General features: G+C 38.3%; 1 long non-coding RNA gene across 4 annotated transcripts in view; it reads right to left on the bottom strand.

Annotated features, from left to right (window-relative positions):
* The window catches only part of LOC103345489 (uncharacterized), a 132,544-nt gene that overhangs the window by 63,673 nt on the left and 52,533 nt on the right, over positions 1-16,338 (bottom strand). For all 4 annotated transcript variants that reach the window (XR_007913932.2, XR_007913929.2, XR_011386281.1 and 1 more), the window contains one exon: positions 1,611-11,557. This is a non-coding gene — a long non-coding RNA (uncharacterized lncRNA). The remainder of the gene's footprint in view (positions 1-1,610; positions 11,558-16,338) is intronic.

Genomic DNA, 16,338 nt, shown 5'->3' with positions numbered 1-16,338 from the left:
GCTGTATTTGTATTTTATAAAAACAGAAGTCACACCAAATCACAATAAAACTATTCCTTATAAACAGTCCTCAAATAATTGGTTTGTAAAACTTATGATAGAAAATGTACAATAAATATAAATAAAATACCATAAAGGGAGGTCAAATTATCTTCCAATAGATTAATAACATGACATAATGGTCATACAGAGTCTTGCTCATGGGAACTCAAATATTATTAACTATTTAATTGGTCTTCTCATAGCTCCCTACATTTAGACATTCATGGATAGGTTATCCATTCTTAGGAACCTGAATATTTCTCTAAATCTGTAATTCAACTGGAGCAATGAAGCCAAATCTTTTCTCTGAGAAAAAAATACCTATTCACAGGATCTCTGTGGGAAAAGCAGAAGACTGGGTTTAAGTGGCCTGATGCAATTCTCTATTTTTATAGATGAGGAAAGTGTGACGCATGGAGCCATTTAAGAAAAATGATAACAAAAGCACAGTAGCAGGGGTGCACCGAGGCCAAGTGCAAATGGTATTAGACGTCATGCAGGAGAGGTATGGCAGCATCTCAAACGGGTGGGTGATGAGGTCAGATTTCAGAACTATCACTCTGCTGGTGTAAAATTCATCCAACACACCAGCCATATATACTAGGGATCTTCAAAAAGTTCATAGGAAAATGTGTATTATGAAAAAACTTTGCATGAATTTCAAAAGTGTTTTACCCCAGAATAAACTTATTTCTTCATTGCACTTTTTCAGAAAGTGTTTGAAGTAACATGTTAGTATTCCCTGAAGTCCTGTATTCTCATCTCCCCATGCTTTGGTGAATTATTCCCTCTGATAGGAACGGACTCCCCATTCAAGCACCACTCAGCCTAAGGATGGCCTCCTGTTGCAGGCTCCCTGTAGGCAGTCAAATTGTCTTTTTTGTTCCCTCAGTAGCCATGTAGGACACAGTACAAAGATTGTTGATGTATCTGATTACTCCATTACCCTGAGAGTTCTTTAAAAGGGACATATTTTGAATCGCAAATACCCAGCATGGAGTCTAGTGTACTAGGTACTCAGAAAGTACTTATTGCATATGGGCAAAGCTGTAACACTGGGTTAAATTCTGCCCTCTCACCTTGCTACATAACTCATACAGCTGGATATTGGCTTCTCAGCGCATCCTCAGTCACCTTTAGAACATCCAGAGCTCTTTTCCTATTTTTTAAATATGCAAAAATTGTATATATTTATAGTATACAGTATGATTTTAAATGTTTACAATTAAAGCATTGTGGAATGGCTTGAATCAAGCTACTGAACATATGCATTATCTCACACACTTATTAGTGATGAGAATACTTAAAATCTACTCCCTTAGCAATTTTCAAGTATGCAACATATTGTTACTAACTGTAGTTTCCACATAGCGTAATAGATCTCTTGAAGTTATTCCTTCTACCTAACTGAGATGTTACACCCTTTGGCCAACATCTGCAACATCCCGCTTCCAGCCCGGAGCAGCCACCATTCTACTCCCTACTTCCATATGTACAACCGTTTTAGATTCCACTTCTAAGTAAGATCACGCGATATTTGTCCTCTATGCCTGGCTTATTTCACTTACCAATGCCCTCCAGGTTCATCCATATTGTCGCAAAGGACAGAACTGTTTCCTTCTTTTTAAGGCTGAATAATATTCTGGTGTATATAGGTAGCACGTCTTCCTTATCCACTCCTCCATGGATGACCGCACATCCTGGATATTGTGAGCTTTCATTTCAGTGTCACGCTGACCTCCAGATATCTCAAGCTCTAAAATTCTCCTTTCCTCTGCCTTTCAAGACCTGCTCTTTGCCTTCTAAGTACTAAAGCCCAGTACTGGCCAATGACTCAATTTTCTTTTTGTGAGATAATCCTTAAAATTCACAGGGAAATAGCAAATGGTTGAATTTCAGACACAGCGACTAATCATCAGGGGCAGGAAAGAGAGACATTTCTTTCTTTTGGTGTGCAGCCAGTGTCTCCTAAAATCATATTCTCAGAGTAGCTATCTGCTGTCCATATGTGGATACACATGGATGAACAAAAAAATTCCCTTCTGAAAAGCACTTTTCCAGCAGTTTTTTAAAACTTTATTTATTTATTTACTTACTTACCTACTTACTTACTTAAAAGGGAGAGAGAAAGAGGGAGAGAATCTTCCATCTACTGGTTCACTCACCAAGTTGTCAAAAAGGCAGGGATTGGACCAGGCTGAAGCCAGAAGCCTGGAACTCCATCCAGGTCTGCCACATAAATGGCAGCAATCCAAATACTTGGACCATCTTCTGGTGCTTTCCCAAGTGCATTAGCAGGGAGTTGGATCAGAAGCAAAGTGACCAAGACTCAACCATCATTCCAATATTGGATGCCAACAACTGCAAACAGCAGCTTAATCTGCTACCCACAATGGTGCTCCCACATATACTTTTTAGTTGCACATATGAGGTTTGCTTTTTCAAAATGACTATAACATCATTAACTTTTTATGTGTGGTGGGAGTTATGTTTTCTACTTACAGAAAAAAAATCAGACACACACATTAACATGGATGAATTTCAAAAACAATAAACAAAGAAAAAAGACAGTCATCAAAGAATAGATGCGGTATGATTTCATTTATTTTACATTCAAAAATTCATAATAAAATTACATATAATTTATGGATACATTCATAAGTAGCTAAACTATGTAAGAAAGCAAAGAAGCAATTAGCATAAATTTCAAGCAAGTAGTTATCTCCATGACAGAGGCAGGGCAGAAGGAAGGCTCACCTTCTAAGGCAGCAAAATAGCATGTTCTTAGCTAGGTAATGGATATTTATTACATTATCATTTTTAAGCTATACATATCTTCTTTCACATGTATTTCAAATATTTTCACAATAATAAAAGAAAATTAAGTACCAAAAAAACTGTAATAAGAAAATAATAACCACTCAAAAACCCACCTCCCAGAGTTAACAATTAACAAGATTCAACACATCTCTCTTTTTATACACATGCACATGTACACATATAAAATTTTGCATGATGGGTTTAGCTTGTGGCATAATAGATTAAGCCACCTCCTACAAATCAGCATCCTATATAGGCACTGGTTGGAGTCCTGGCTGCTCCATTTCCAATCCAGCTCCCTGCTGGTGTACCTGGGAAAACAGTGGAGGATGACCAAAGTCCTTGGTAATTACATAGCTGTGCAATGTACCCCATGACATATAATCAAGTGAGAAAAAATACTTTGAGTTTACTAAGAAGTCACAGAAAAAGGCATGTTCTTACCTAATGTGATTAAATATATTTCCCTTGCATCTCCAGAATTCACACAAGAGAATTTTACGTGTTTCAAATAGTTTTCCAGAGAATATCACACAAAATTTACCTCTTACAAGAAAGTAAATTTAGCTATATAACATCTCTTTAATCCACAAAGCCAGACTTTTCACTTAGAAGTCAAATGTTCCTTTCCTATGGAATAAACATGCCAAAAATCATATTAATCATTTTTAATACTGAAAAATAAGTGAATTACATCAGAGCCCATAAAATATTGAAATTGGAGAAGTGGTTTTCTCACTTTGATATTCATCTCATGTGTAAGAACATAGATGCATTTAGAATTGGTTATAAGATTCCTAGTAATGTCTCAGTCATGGTAACATTTATGAATCCAAATTGCCTGTAACTATTATGCTAGCAAACTATTGGTTTAAACTGACATGCGTTCTAAACAAAATTGCTCCCTTGAACAACTGCTTGCTAGCCAGAGCCTCAGTAAATATTTCCTATGAACTTGAATTTTCAATACAGCAAAGCCACAACTGGTAATCATACACTTCACACTCATGGCTTTCTATAAATGTTTTAGTTTGAAATAATAAATGCTTTTAAAAATACCCCCACTTTGATAGGAAAACCCTATTCACCTCACAGCTCATTCCCACTTTTTAGTAATTTCTCTCTCATCAAGTTGACTCAAATTGAAAACATATCACCAAGAGCTAAGCCACATAACAGCCTGACATAGGTTCCAGAATTGGGGGCAGGGGGCCAATGAGTGGGACCTGAGAACTCATGGAGAAAGAGATTTTTCTTATCTAAACATGATCATGAGTTTGGGAATGTGCTCACAAAAGTAATGCTAGCTGAAGAGAAATTCCTTGTGGTTCCAACCATCCCCCAAACCATGCTTTTATCGTTCTGAAAGATTGTAAGACTCCACACCTACAATTCAAGTCTCTCATTTCCTCCTAACTAAACTAAATTGAATTTCTGTAGCTATGGCTGTTTAAAAGGAGTTTCCCTTTTTAAGCAAATGCAATGTGCACAGACACTTCCAATTCATTAAACATGTCACTCACAATGCAGGAGACTTTCAGAACAGCAGTAACATGCTGGGCTTTGTGAGATTTGAGGGAAATACTATGATTAAGGTGAATTAAGGTGAATAAAAATGTCTGATTTCAACCAAGAAAATTATATTGAAGAATTAGAAATGGAACAAATTTGTGTCTGGAGGCAGATGAGGATTCTAATATTCAGAGGACCTTCTTGGCTATGTGCTATTGTTGGCATAGGCCTCTACTAACCACCCTCAATGAACTAATTGTCAAATGACACATTCTCTAGGAAAAGAGTTCATAGACTCCATGCAAAACAACTGTCCTGTTACAAATGACATTCATAGGTGGGCTCAAAGTAGGTGAAGTATGAAGCAAAATAGAAAGAAGATAAATTTCCTATTACATGCAATACCATACAGGCTTCCACTTACCGCCAATAACACTTTCCACTTATAAACGTGAGGAAAATCCACCATGTTGAAATTTTATAGATTCTATGTATGACAATTATAAGCTAATCACAAGTTTATGAATTGGCAGTGCCTTTAATATTCTCTTCACAAGGTTCTTACCACAATGAGTTGAACAGTAATAGTGCATCTTTAGGCCAAAGGAAAAGATTGCACATTAGTTGGAGTGTCGGTTCATAGGAAAGGGATAAAGTTGAATTATGAAGTCCTTTAAGGCTTTGACCTCAGGCATTTAGTGTGGTTACATAAAGTTCCAGATGGAAAAGGATGTCAACAACTCCCAGCAGGTTGCTCTGCTTCCTCAGCCTAAAACACATATGTATGTGTTATCATGGTCATATCAATTTTTTTTACTTTAAAGTTGTTTGATTTGGAGCTGGCTCTTTACACAGTGGGTTAAGCCACTGCTTGCAGTGCCAGCATCCCATATAGAATCCAGCATCCCTTCTGTTCAAGCTGGGTTCAAGTCCCTGCTGCTCCACTTCCCATCCAGCTCCCTGTTGATGACCTGGCAAAGCAGCAGATGACCCAAGTACTTGGGCTCCTGCATCCACGTGGGAGACCTGGAAAAAGCTCCTGGCTTCAAGCTTCAGCCTGGACCAGCCCCAGCCATTGCAGCCATTTGGGGAATGAACCAGAACCAAAGGATGGGAGATTTCCTCTCTCTCTCTCTCTCTCTCTCTCTCTCTCCCCCTCTCTCTCTCCCCTCTGTGTGTGTGTGTCTCATTTCTCTGTGTGTGTGTGTGTAATAAATAATCTTTTTTAAAAAGTTGTTTGGCTTACTAGAGTTTTTTCCTTGTATTTTAGTGTCTGAATTGCACCTTCTCCTACCAAAATCATTTTTTCATCAGAAATCTTTTTAAAGCACATGTGTTAAGTATTGGTTTATTTCCCACTTTCCACTTTATCATAACACTGCTGTTGGACAAATATTCCTCAAATTCTCCCTTTGTTCCTTCACTCCAGGCTTAAAGTCTTTAATGTTTTCCCACTGCCTAGATAATAAGATCAATGTTCTTATATGCTATTCAAGACTTCCAAGATGTAGTCTAATCACGTTCTATCTCTATCTATATCTATCTCTACCTCCATTTTTACTCCTCTCTTTCACAAATCCCTTGCTTGCTTGAGCCAAATTAGGCTTTTTTTACTGTCTCTCAAAAATGTAACTTTCTACATCCTCATTCATTTACTCAAGCTGTGTTTTGTGCCAGTATTAGTCAGCTGAGCTGCAGTAACAACCTCAAAATTGCAACGAATGTAACAGCAAATATTTCTTTGTCATTCACACTTTGTGTAGATTGTTAGTCAGTTTGAGCCAAGCCTCGTGTTCCAACTCTGTTCTATTTGGAACCCATACCCAAGAAGCTTCCACTAGCTAAAACATACTCTACTTTTGGTATAGTGCAGAAATAAAACATGCAGTCACATTTAAAGCTTCTACAGTGATATGACATGCATCAGGTTCACTCATATTTGGTCAGAGCAAAACACATATAGTTAGTCCCAATATTAATGGACCAAGAAAATAACCATGTACTTCTCCACATACATTAAAAATCACATTGCAACTAGCAAGGGTTTATAATCCTTTTACAGGGAAGGACAGAGGATAATAATTGCAAACAGGGGCCAGTGCTGTGATGTAGTGGGTTAAGCCACCACCTGTAGTGCCAGCATCCCACATGGGTGCTGGTTCGATTCCTAGCTGCTCCACTTCCAATCGAGCTCTCTGTTAATGTGCCTGGGAGGGCAGTGGAAAATGCTCCAAGTCCTTAGGCTCCTGCACCCACATGGGAGACCCGGAAGAAGCTTCTGGATCCTGGCTTCAGACTGGCCAACCTTCAGCTGTCACAGCCATTTGGGGAGTGAACCAGAGGATAGAAGAACTCTTTCTTTTTCTCTCCCTCTCTCTCTTTCTCTCTCTCCCTCTTTCTCTTTCTTTCTCTCTGCCATTGCCTCTCCCTCTCTGTAACTCTGCCTTTCAAATCAAATAAATAAATCTTTTTTAAAAATAATAATTGCAAACAAAAGTAAAATCTACCCTACTGCCTGAATCATCTACTCTCCTCTCTATCCATCTTCTGTTCAAGCCTTGGATCAAGTCCTATTGCTTATCTACCTGTCCTCCCTGAATATCATCTACTCCTCCTGGAGATATACACATCAATGTCACATAATTGACACTTACCTTACGCCACCATCTATAACAGTATTCTACCATCCATTTGTCTTGTATTCATTCCTGTCTAGAAGAGAACATTCCTGGTGGTAAGATTAAATCTACCTCTTGATAACTGCACTGAGTACATAAGCTAGATTGTTGCATAATTGCTTGTTTCTCACCAAAGGAGGGGTAGGTATTTGGTTTAGTGTTTAAAGTGCTGCTTAGGACACCCATATCCTATGTCAGAGTTCTTCGGTTCAAGTCTTAGGTCTGCTACCAATTCCAGTTTCCTGCTAATGCACAGTAAAGGAGGCAGCAGTTGATAACTGAAGTAGTTGGGCTCCCACCACCAACATAGAAGACCTAGACTGAATTTCCAGCTCTTAGCTTCAGCCTAGCTCAGCCCTGACTACTGCAAGCATTTCAGGAGTGAACCAACAGATGTAGATTCACTTCTCTTTCTCCTCTCTCTCTCCCTCCCTTTCTCTCTGCCTTTCAAATAAATAATTCTTGCCAAAGGAGATCACATTTATGTTCATTTTGATCACAAATGTGTTGATCATACTTTTCTGTTAAGGGAAATAAGTTTCATTTTCAAAGTATAGAGTTTGCCCAAAGGAATCCATTATTTAAACTATTACCAAAACAAGCACATGAAGATACAGCATGCTGAACATATATCTGAGACCTAGGCATAAAACGTGGAGTATGAAATAGAGGCATAATTATAGTGAAGCAGGGGAGGTATCTGGTAGCCTGGTATACTTTACCATAGCCTTCACACGTATGAGAGTAGGAACTTGTACAAACAGAAATGGATGATTTATTTTAATGGAAAAATAGCTGTGCTAAAAATGAGAATTCTAAAAGATATCTTGGTATTTTTAAATTGTTATATTTCAATTCTTACAACATTTACAGTTTTAGAGTCAGACACATGAGTCATATAATTCAATAGAATTTTCTACAAAAAATAATTCTTTTCAATAAAGCAGCAGAAGGCATAGTCCCACTTAGACAGGGTGCTATGTCTACAAATTTTATTTTTAATGTCTTATCATCATTCTCCCAGCGAATAAGTCCTCAGTAATTGATCTTGAATGTTGTATATTCATTTTATTGTATCACAAAGTAATACTTCTGTCAGCTATATTATTTTTTAAATCACCCTCAAACACAACTTTAATGTCAAAAGGTGACTTCTGTCATGTGAGATACAGTATTTCCATTCAACAGCCTATCGGATTCTCCCAGCACCTCCTCAGGCACACCTTCCTTGGGATCACATCTATTCTCACATTCCTGCAGGGCTCTTTTCCCTTATTTGAAGTTATATTCATGACTCTGAACAATGTAGTCATTACCTCTGCCACCCACAAATAGAATCCATTAAGAGAAAATTCATTCCAAACTCATCTTGAAGTAGTGAGGAAGGCTGGGTAAACCCCCAAAGGTCTAGAGGTTGGATTTCATTTGGAAAAGTACCCAGAAGTTCAACTGCTTATCCAGTCCTTATCCAAAGTCTGAGAGTGGACTAGGGATGTGCTGACAGGCAGGAATTAAGGTTCCACCAGGCACCAGTGAAAATCAGTTGTGTAGCCCACTGCTGTCCACTGCTTCTAAGAAGGAGAGAGGAGAGTGAGAGAAGAGGTTGAGGGAGTAACAGGTCAAGAAACCTCACTCCTAGCCTTTCAGGAGCCTCAGAGAAGAATTATTCATGCTGTGTTTCAAACATGGAAGTCCCTGATATGAACTAAGATTGATTCTGAGAGAGAGCCCATTTATAAATAATGTTGAGATTACTTTCCTAAAAATAATTTATTTTCTGATGTGGATACCAAAAGCTTTGAGATGTAGTAAGGCACCATTTCCTTGAATTTAAAAGATGATGTTTGAGGCCAGCGCCGCGGCTCACTAGGCTAATCCTCCGCCTAGCGGCGCCGGCACACCGGGTTCTAGTCCCGGTCGGGGCGCCGGATTCTGTCCCGGTTGCCCCTCTTCCAGGCCAGCCCTCTGCTGTGGCCAGGGAGTGCAGTGGAGGATGGCCCAGGTGCTTGGGCCCTGCACCCCATGGGAGACCAGGAAAAGCACCTGGCTCCTGGCTCCTGCCATCGGATCAGCGCGGTGCGCCGGCCGCAGCGCGCCGGCCGCGGCGGCCATTGGAGGGTGAACCAACAGAAAAGGAAGACCTTTCTCTCTGTCTGTCTCTCTACTGTCCACTCTGCCTGTCAAAAAAATAAAATAAATAAATAAATAAATAAAAGATGATGTTTGGAAATGAAGAAAATTATATTTGGAAAAAGAAAGAGGCAAAGAAGGCTTTATTTATTACAGAATCCCAGAGATGCCTAGCAGGTACTTAATGTTGGGGTAAGTGGGAGTAGTGGGTTGATAGGTCTTAAATAATTCATCAATTATCCAGTGGAAAACCAAAAATGTCTTTGTATTTTTTAATCAATGAGATTGGCATCTTGATCCGAACATTGGTAAAAACAGCATTACTAAAATAACTAATTGAATTCGGTCAATAGAGGGAGCTGAAGAATTCAGCCTTAGAATGGAGCATAGGAGTAGAAACTTATTTTAACAGATTTACCATCTCACCTTTTCCATACAAGAGATTAAATCATCCAAGAGAAGAGTTGGATGTTCTATTTTAGGCACAGCCACAGGAAAAACAAAATTATATCCCCATCTCTTTGTTAATAATATTGGTCAGTGCTGGTAAATTATTTCTCATATGTGACTCAAAGAAAAAAATTAAAGTGACTGACATCCTATCTCTGATGCCTAATCCCATGCACTGGCCTCTTGGTGGAGTCCTGAATGGGTGCATGTAGCACCAGAGACAAGCTAAAATCTTCCATATGTGTCCTTGCTCTCCCTGAAAACCATTCCCTCCTAGAAGAAAACAAAAAAGATTCTGTTTCAACAGTGATATGTCTTCTCAAACCTCCCAGAAATCTAGATTATGAGATTCTCCTCAGGCCCATGCTGGCTATTTTGTTGATGAAGAGCACTAAGAAAGAACAACAAAGAGGGAGTTTGATTACAAGACCAAAAAAGCCTACATTTTCATATGTGTGCTTTTCTAGGATTTAAGGACACTAAACACATCGATGAATATCCAGCTCCTTCAGGAAAGAGAAAAAGGCAAAACATTCTAAAAGAGGAAAAACCTGAACTTCCTTGTGCATGTAAAGTGCTAAGGAATGTAATGCCCAGTTACATTATATAATTATCCACAGGAATTCAGCTTGCTAAGAAAAAAAAAGGAAATAAACATTGTTATACCTCCAGGGTTTTGTTTTTTTGTGTGTTTGTTTGTTTTTAGGGTTTATTTATTTATTTAAAAGGCAGAGTTACAGAGATGAGGAGAAAAAGAGATCTTACATTTGCTGGTTCACTCTCCAAATTGTCCCAAAGGCCAGGGCTAGTTCAAACGGAAGCCAGGAACACAGAGCTCCATCCAGGTCTCCCATATGGGTGGCAGGGGCCCCCATATGGCAGGACTTGGGTCATTTTCCACTGCTTTCCCAGGCATTAGCAGGGAGCTGAAGCAGAGCTGCTGGGGTTGAACCAGTGCCCATTTGGAATGCTGGCATCACAGAAGAGCCTCAACCCATTGTGCCTCAACGCTGGCTCTCCCCAGGGTGTTTTTTTTTTTTTAAAGGTGTATTGAGTAGGTGCAGTCTTAGCATGCTGAGATAATACTTCCATAGTATTAGATCTCATTCTGATAGAAAACAAGGTGGGGCCGGGGCTGTGGCATAGAGGGTAAAGCCACCGCCTGCAGTGCCAGCTGCTCCACTTCCAATCTAGCTCTCTGGTGTGGTCTTGGAAAACAGTAGAGGATGGCCCAAGTCCTTGGGCCCCTGCACCCACGTGGGAGACCCAGAAGAAGCTCCTGGCTCCTGGCTTTGGATCGGCGCAGCTCCGGCCATTGCAGCCAATTAGGGAATGAACCAGCAGATGGAAGACCTCTCTCTCTCTCTGTCTCTCTCTCTCTCTCTCTCTCTGCCTCTCCTTCTCTCTGTGTGTAACTCTTTCAAATAAATAAATCTTTATTTAAAAAAAGAAAAGAAAAGAAAGTATCTGAGGAGCTTCCAGGAAACAATGTTGCATAAATGATAGAAAATTTGTTTTCTTCTGAAACTTACAAGACTTTTATCATCCTTTCTCTCAGAATTACAGAATCACAAAAAGTCAAGCTATTTTGAAGGAAAGAAGAGAAGAATAGGAAGGAACAGAAGATTATATCAAGTACAACATGAAGGGAAAGAAAATAACAAAGCATATTTCATAAATAAGGACAACTTCAGTGCATGAAATGCTGTGACAATCACTCCACAGAAAGAACAAGATCCTCTCTCCCCATTGTCAGAAGCAGTAGCTAAACAATTGCTCCACCAGGTGCATTATTTCCATCTGTCTAATGGTTCAATGGCTTGGGTTCTGAAGTCCTGTGGCTTGTGCCCATATTCCAGCTCCACCATTTATCACCTTCATGACTTTGAGTAAATTTCTTGACTTTTTTGCCTTAATTTCCCCATCTGTAAGAAGGAAATAAAAATAAACAGCAAATGTACAGTGTTATTGGGAAGATTAAATTAAATAAAATATCTAGAATATATATGATAGAATGCATGGGATATAGTACCCAATATATAAATGTAGGCTAGCATTGCATTTCTGTTTGTCACTATAATAGTTCTATAAAGTTATTCTTATCACCTTTATAGGGGATGATAGAGTTAAGGAGATTACATAACCTGCCCAATTTCATAGTAGTAGTATTCCAGACTATACATGTATCCTGGAAATATCTAACTCCAAGTGAATGCTCTTTCCCCTGTACTACACTGTTTCTCTAATCTCTCAGGATGCTCGATGTGAAAAATGCAGACTTAATTTAAGGCAAATAATCAACCAATGGTATATATGACTGGGAAGCTAGTATTCTAGCAGTTTGAAAGAATGGATGATCTTCCCAGAGTGCACAACTTAAAACCAGAAGCTAACATTCTTAGACTATCTACAGTCAATCCCAAGCATTCAATGACTCCTGAAAAGACAAATGTCTTTAAAGTGTGCATAAGATTCACGGTCTCACTAAAGAAGCAGCTTTTAACTTGTATTGCGTCTTGTATCCCCTAAAGAATCAGATCAAAGAAAAGGCCACTTTCCCTGGGGAGAAAAATACACATACAAGTACATACTCTCAAAATATTTATACAACTTCAGTAGGTTCAGGGACTTAGAAAGTCCATGGCATTCCAGTGAGGAATCCCCATTCTGAAATGCCTTGAGATCTGCAGTGCTATTTCATTGACAAAAACACTTTTTTTCTATCTGGCTGTCACCTCTCTGCTTTGTTTTGCATGTTTCTGTTTGATTTCTTTCTCTTTACTCCCCACAACCACAGCCACTCACTCTTTCCTATTTTTCCCCTCTTGCTCTTCCTTTCTCAATTGTCTGCTCCCTCCTACCTTGGCGATCAAACAGAGACACTATCAGAGTCCCTCTCCCATCTCCTCCCTCCCCTCTGTATCCTTCCTGACCAGCTGAATCCAGAGAGGAATCCGATAACTTATCAATAAGCGTAGCTTGCTCCATAGAAATATTGGCCAACCTCGGAAACAGTCTTTCTTTGAAGGAGAGCAGATCAGAACTTCTGACTCCAGCAGGGCACTGTTTATGCCTAGTTCTCCAGAAAATGCAGCCACTTTCCATTAAATATGGACAGATTTACTGTATCCTGTTTTCAAGGAAACAGATGCACTAACAAGTTAACAATACTGGTATAGATATCTGTGTACTCATTTGTCCTTTTATGTCTGTGCCTTTTTTTTTATGGTGCCCATCAACTTGGTAGTTAAGCACTCAGAAAAAGATACATTGGAAACAGAAATGATCTTCATTTAAGCAACCCTTGCACTATAATGTGTCTGGCTCCATTAGGCTTCTTCTTCCCTTTGATGTGAAAGTAAATTCCATTTATACTAGTTTTTAATTAAATTTATAAATTTAAAAACTCAGAATACAATACTTTAGAATCCTTGGTCATCTTTTGCAATGATACACTTAGGCTTGTATACACATTCTATCTACAGTTGCTTAATGAGAAAAGTTGGCTAAGTGATTATAAGAATTGAAAGCCTCAAAATGAGATAAAATGCAAAATCTTATACCAAAATACAGAAATCTCATTCAAAGGATCTTTCTAACAATTTGCCTTTTGACACATTTTGTATGTCTATAAAATTCCATCATCAAAAAAGTGGCTATTTCTATTCCTAAAAAAATAAAAATGCTTTGGGTAGCTCAAGAATTTTCTTTAAGGAAGCTTTTCAAGAGAATAGACCTTTTATTTTCCAAACAGAAGTTTCCACAAAAACCAACCAAGATGTGATGACCATGTTTTTAATAAGTCAGATCTGCCACCATAAATGTGACTCAGATAATAAATGGGACATTTTGTGAACTGCTAGGCATAGCAAACTCAGGGAGAGAGACCAATGCTTTATATGTGAATATTACACATTTAGTCCAGAGTTTTCTGAATATTTCATAGCAAGTTCATCAGTGTTTCTGCTTACCATCATGATCATTTAGGGTTCCGTTTTTGTGAGGTCACTGGTTGGAAACATTTTTTTATTAATTTTGGAAAAACTGTATAAAATGAATAGCATTGGCAAATGTTTCTAATCATTTCCTTAAAATACCAAACCACCAATCTTTATTTACTACGTTTTGCTTAGGTACATAAATCAAAGGACAATAACAAGCCTAATGTCAAAGAAACTTTTTGACACTTCATACATTTGAGCAAGCTTAGCCGATAAACAGTTTAGATGAAGTTATGGTTTGAAGTATGTTTCCCAAGAGGATTGTGGTTCATAAATTGCTATCAAGCTACCTCTGTCATTATTGATTTGAGAGGTGCTCAAGGTACCCACAGCTATTACTAAGTCTAGCATAACCTGACCTGCTTTTTCAGAGAATGATGCTTGGTTATACAAAGACAACTAATCATCCATCCTAAAAGAAACATACAGTTTTCTTGCCATCAAATATATATAAAATACATTCTAACTGAAATTTTGACCAAATAAAAAAAGAAGGTAAGGAAATCCTTTTTCAGGGATAAAATGGGTATCCAACAATTTTAATAATCTTAAAATGGTATTAAATTGGTAGTCATATAACAACCATACTGGAAAAGTCTATAAAATGAGAATTTTTAAAGAAATACATCAAACAATAGAAATTTGTATCTCATCATTTTGAGATTATAAAATTATTTATTGTATCTGTGCTCCTAAATATTCTTTACAGATAAGTGTTTTGGTAAGCTTACTAAAAATAAACCCATAGGCAAATCAAATATAATTGCATAGCATATGTGTGTGTATTCCTTCCCCTGCCTGAGAAAACCAACTCATCAGTGCTCTCGGTGAAGGGTGAGAGTGTGCAACAGTTTACGCTTCAACCCGACACCTCACCCTCTGCCTTATGGATTTGGGAAATCTCAGAAAAGATCAGAGCATAGATTCTGCTACTTCTTATTCAGCTCCTCCGGTCTGAACCTTTAAGGAAACACTTTAAGGTGAGTTTCAACTTGGTCGTTCTGCATTAAATTTGTCGTCAGTGACCCAGCTTCACAAGGGCACAGAACCAGAATTTCAGAAACAGACTTGAGAGTGGCATCAACTGCTAGAGATGTGAGAAACTGATGGAGTTCATCACCCTTGCTTATAAAGGGCCTGATAAACAGGCAGAGATGGAGGCTTCTTGTGAGCCCTCTTACTCATCTGAGTGGCGGAATGACTGCACATTTGACAGGAGCCACACAAATAAAAACCTGACTACATCACTGTCACATAGAGAAACCTGCCAAACATAAAGGAAGATGTCGGTTTTCTTTAAAAAATTTTTTTTCAACTATCTCCTTAGAACTTAATTATATGAAGTACTTTGGATAACTCGAGGAAATACCACTGGAGCTTCCGTGTCCTACACATTCAGTAAACTTTCCTGATGCTTTTATAGTAACCTCTGCTAATTTTACATAATCATTCATTCAGCTATCTGAAAAAAAAAATAAGTTTTGCTTTAGCAAACTTACATTTACCTCAGCTTTGACCTTTGGTTGGAACCAGAACGTCTTAGAAAAGCAAAGATTATTTTCCTTAATTCTTAATTTGCGTATGGCTATGTAGCACTGAACTTGTAGAAACAGTGCAGATGCACAGAGTCAGTGAACTCAGGGGGCTTCCATAGCCTTGCCTGCTCATGACAAGAGCCTAGGGTGATTACTGATGCCGTAAACAAGAGTGTCAATTTGTTAAGTCAACAACAGGAGTCACTGTGCACTTACTCCTCATGTAGGATCTCTGTCCTTAGTGTGCTGTACATTGAGATTTAATGCTATAACTAGTACTCAAACAGTATTTTTCACTTTATGTTTCTGTGTGGGAGCAAACTGTTGAAATCTTTACTTAATATATGCTAAACTGATCTGTATATAAAGAGAAATGAAAAATGAATCTTGATGTGAATGGAAGGGGAGAGGGAGTGGGAAAGGGGAGGGTTGCGGGTGGGAGGGATGTTATGGGGGGGGAAGCCATTGTAATCCATAAGCTGTACTTTGGAAATCTATATTCATTAAATAAAAGTTTAAAAAAAATGTTAAAAAAAAGAAAGAAAATATGGAATTAGGGTTAAAAAGAAAAAAAAAAAAACAGTGCAGATGCTGATGAGCAATTAAAAGGTACCCCAGACCACTATCATTCACCCACCACTTGCACCCAGAACCAAATAAAACACCAGACCTCTTCCACAGTGTGTTGCCATTTCTAATTAAAACAGATCTTCTAATTGCTATATATATATATAGCATATATACACAGAGACGTATAATTATACAGAGATGTATAATCTATACATCTGTATGTATATATTTTTATTATATATTTATATTTAGTTATAAACCACAGAACTCTTCTCTCCTAAGAACTTTGGGAAATTTCCACAGGATTGGTTTGCTCCTTTAAAAAGCATCTGAAACTGTAGAGGGTATTTTACTCTGATAAAGAGCTTCTGACACGTAACTATTAACCTCTGAACAAAAGGTCTCCATCTATTTTTTTCTCTTGACCTCCTTTCCCACAATCCTTTGCTGTAGTCTGGCCTCACTTCAAAGACCTACAGGCCAGGAGGGGCTGCACTTCTTCTGTTTCCTTCTTCCTCCCCCACTTCTTCCTTTGTGCATTTTTTTTCTTTCACTTTTTTCTTACAACTTACATGCCTTTGGTAGAAAAATGTCTAATCT

The sequence above is a fragment of the Oryctolagus cuniculus genome, chromosome 2, assembly GCF_964237555.1.
Source record: "Oryctolagus cuniculus chromosome 2, mOryCun1.1, whole genome shotgun sequence".
Classification (NCBI taxonomy): Eukaryota; Metazoa; Chordata; class Mammalia; order Lagomorpha; family Leporidae; genus Oryctolagus; species Oryctolagus cuniculus.
Note: the sequence above shows the minus strand (reverse complement) of the source record. Positions and strands in the feature narration are given on the sequence as shown.